A 3,821-nucleotide genomic window follows, 5' to 3' on the forward strand; every position below is an offset into this window, starting at 1 on the left:
TCAGTTTCTTTGAAACACTTTGTTCACTTTATCAAATGAGATCCCAGATGGATTCGTGCCTTCGTCAATGCTATATATGCCCCAAATTGTGCTCGATATTACGGGGAAACTGTAGCTAGTTTTGCAGCCATTTCTTTGCTTTGCTTTTGATGCAGGATTAGACCGAAAGGGACTCAAAGAAAAATATGGGTAAAAACAGAACAATAATTGAAAATGAAAAAGAACTGTGCTTAAACAAAAGGTGTCCCTTTCGGGGAAAGGAATAGGGAGACTTATTTTGAGGTATGTTCCGACTTCAATGAATCATGACATGCATTTTGGACTGGACGCCTGATCCGTCTAAGCTGTCTAATTCTCAAAATCTGCCGCAAATGTTACATCTTGAATTTGTCTTGGTTGTGCTCATGCCGGAGAATCAGAGACCCTCATTCAACTAGTAGCTCCCTTTGCAGGTTTTCGCTAACTAACCTCTTTCATTTCTCTACTAACCGTCGCCTTATGGTGCCCATCTGGGTTTTCACCAATAAGACTCTCTTTTCTCTGCTCACTGTCGCCTTATAGTGCCCGTGCGGGTTTTCACTGATAAGACTCTCTCATTTCTTTTTTTTTCTTTTCTTTTTTTCTCTTCTTTTTTTTTCTCTTTTTTTTGAATAAGATACTGCATGAGGGAGGTTACCCAACTCCTCTGGCATGGGGACTTCAAACATTGTAGAGAAAACATCGATCAGAAGTTCTTGAAAGGTAAAAAGGCAAAATGAACCTTGAACTGAATTACAACTTTTGGAACCATTTTTAAAGAAAGACCGTGAAATAAAACAAACTTCTGCCTCAGTTTTGGAGTATTGGGAATAGGATTTTTTGTTCTGACGGGACCGAACCCAGGGTAAGGCTGCCTACGTATCCTTTTGTAATCAGGTTGGACGTAGTTCAATGACTCAGAGATTTGTTGTTTGGCTTTTTTTTTTTACAAGTACACAGGTTCTAAAAAGTGAGAAACAAGGAAGACAAATACTGCTCAAAAGGATTAACAAAAGAGGGACACCTATTTCGAATAGCGAGCAAATGATAGCCTTCGTCACTTCGATTTGAGAAAATCAATGCGTGAAAATTCTACAGTGGGTATATATCAGACATAATATCTTTTGACTGCATCTGCATTAATAGTCATGTCTGGTACCCGTCCTTCTTCATCTACCAAGTGCAAGGCCCCTTTTGGTAACACTTTCTTGATGATGTAGGGTCTTTGCCAGTTCGGGGCGAACTTTCCTTTAGCTTCTACCTGGTGCGGAAGGATGCATTTCAAAACCAGTTGGCCTACCTCAAACTGCCTTGGGCACACTTTCTTATTGTAAGCGCGTGCTATTCTTTGCTGGTATAACTGGCCGAAACACACTGCTGCTAGCCGTTTTTCATCGATCAACATCAATTGTTCTAATCGGGTCTTGACCCACTCAATGTCTTCAATCTCTGATTCCACAACAATTCAGAGAGAGGGAATTTCGACTTCAGCGGGTATTACAGCTTCAGTTGCATATACAAGCAGATACGGAGTTGTACCAACAGATGTGCGAACAGTTATGCGGTATCCCAAAAGAGCAAAAGGCAACTTTTCATGCCATTGCCTAGAGCCTTGGATCATCTTCCTAAGAATCTTCTTGATGTTCTTGTTTGCCGCTTCAACGGCTCCATTGGCTTTTGGTCAGTAAGGGGTAGAATGGCGATGCATGATTTTAAATTGTTCGTATACCTCTTTCATCAAATGACTATTTAGAGTGGTTGCATTATCAGTGATAATGGTCTTTGGGATACCAAAGCGACAGATAATGTTGGAATGAACAAAGTCTACCACTGCTTTCTTGGTGACTTCTTTGAATGTGACAGCCTCCACCCACTTGGTGAAGTAATCAATTGCAACCAAAATAAATCTATGCCCATTTGAAGCCTTTGGCTCGATCGGCCCACTGACATCCATTCCCTAAGCAATAAAAGGCCAAGGAGAGGACATGGGATGCAACTCCGAAGGAGGCGAGTGAATCAGGTCACCATAAATCTGGCATTGGTGACACTTGCAAACAAATCTGAAGCAATCTTGCTCCATAGTAAGCCAATAATACCCTGCCCGCAGAATCTTCTTCGCCGAAACATATCCATTCATGTGAGGTCTGCATACCCCCGAATGCACTTCACTCATGATCCGCTCTACTTCTGTAGCATCTATGCATCTCAACAAGTTTAAATCTGGGGTCCTCTTGTACAGAATTTCCCCATTCAGGAAGAAACCACTGACGAGACACCTTATAGTTCTTTTTTGATCTCCTTTAGCATGCTTTGGATATTCTCTTGTTTTCAGGAATCGTTTTATGTCATGATACCATGGTTCACCGTCTGGTTCTGTCTCAATTGTATTGCAGTAACCGTGTTGATTCCGAACTTGGATTTCTAGTGGATCAATATGAGTGTTGCCTAGATAAGGGAGCATCGAGGCTAAAGTAGCCAAGGTATCGGCTAGCTCATTGTGAAACCTGGGAATGTACCTGAACTCGATGGATTTGAATCTTTTGCTCAAGTCTTGCACACATTGTCTGTATGGAAAAAGCTTGATGTCTCGAGTCTCCCATTCGCCTTGGGCTTGCCAGATAAGAATCTCCCATAACCAATAGTTCATGCACATCCAGATCGATGGCCATTTTCAAACCCATGATACAAGTTTCGTATTCTGCCCTATTATTGGTACAGAAGAACCAAATTCGGGCCGTTATAGGGTAATGATGTCCAATAGGTGAGATGAGGATTGCCCCGATCCCAACTCCTTTGATATTGACAGCCCCATCAAAATACATTTTCCATACAAGGTGATCGTCTGGAACCACTTCCTCTATTGAGTTGACCTCTTTGTCTGGGAAGTATGTGCTAAGTGGCATGTACTCATCATCAACTGGATTCTCTGCCAAATGATCTGCCAAAGCCTGTGCTTTCATCGCGGTGCGAGTGACATAGACGATGTCAAACTCTGTGAGCAGGATTTGCCATTTTGCGAGCATGCCAGTGGGCATTGGATCTTGGAAGATATACTTTAAAGGATCCATTCTGGATATGAGGTAAGTAGTGTAGGCCAAAAGATAATGTCTCAGCTTCTGAGCGACCCAAGTCAAGGCACAACATGTCCTTTCTAAAAGGGTGTACTTAACCTCATAATTGGTGAACTTCTTGCTCAAATAATAGATTGCCTGTTCCTTTTTGCTGTTGCATCATGTTGCCCCAGAACGCATCCAAAGGAATTATCTATCACCGATAGATATAAAAACAAAGGCCTACCGGGTTCAGGTGGGACCAGTACAGGGGGTTTTGATAGATAATCTTTGATTCTATCAAAAGCTTTTTGGCAATCGTCTGTCCACCTAGAGAGGCATCCTTTTTTAGCAACTTAAAGATGGGTTCGCACGTGGTTGTGAGCTGAGCAATGAACCTACTAATGTAGTTCAACCTCCCGAGCAAACTCATGACTTCCTTTTTGTTCTTCGGGGGTGGCAGATCTCGAATGGACTTTATCTTGGATGGATCCAATTTGATGCCTCTACGGCTGACTATAAAATCGAGGAGTTTCCTAGATGGAACCCCAAATGCACACTTGGCTGGATTAAGCTTAAGGTCATACCTTCGAAGCCGTTTGAAGAACTTTTTCAAATCACATACGTGATCAGCTTGTGTTTTTGATTTTATGATGACATCATCGACATATACTTCAATCTCTTTGTGCATCATGTCATGAAAAATGGCCGTCATGGCCTCATGTAGTTGCCCTGCATTCTTAACCGATGGCA

This window comes from Nicotiana attenuata, unplaced genomic scaffold, assembly GCF_001879085.1.
Source record: "Nicotiana attenuata strain UT unplaced genomic scaffold, NIATTr2, whole genome shotgun sequence".
Classification (NCBI taxonomy): domain Eukaryota; kingdom Viridiplantae; phylum Streptophyta; class Magnoliopsida; order Solanales; family Solanaceae; genus Nicotiana; species Nicotiana attenuata.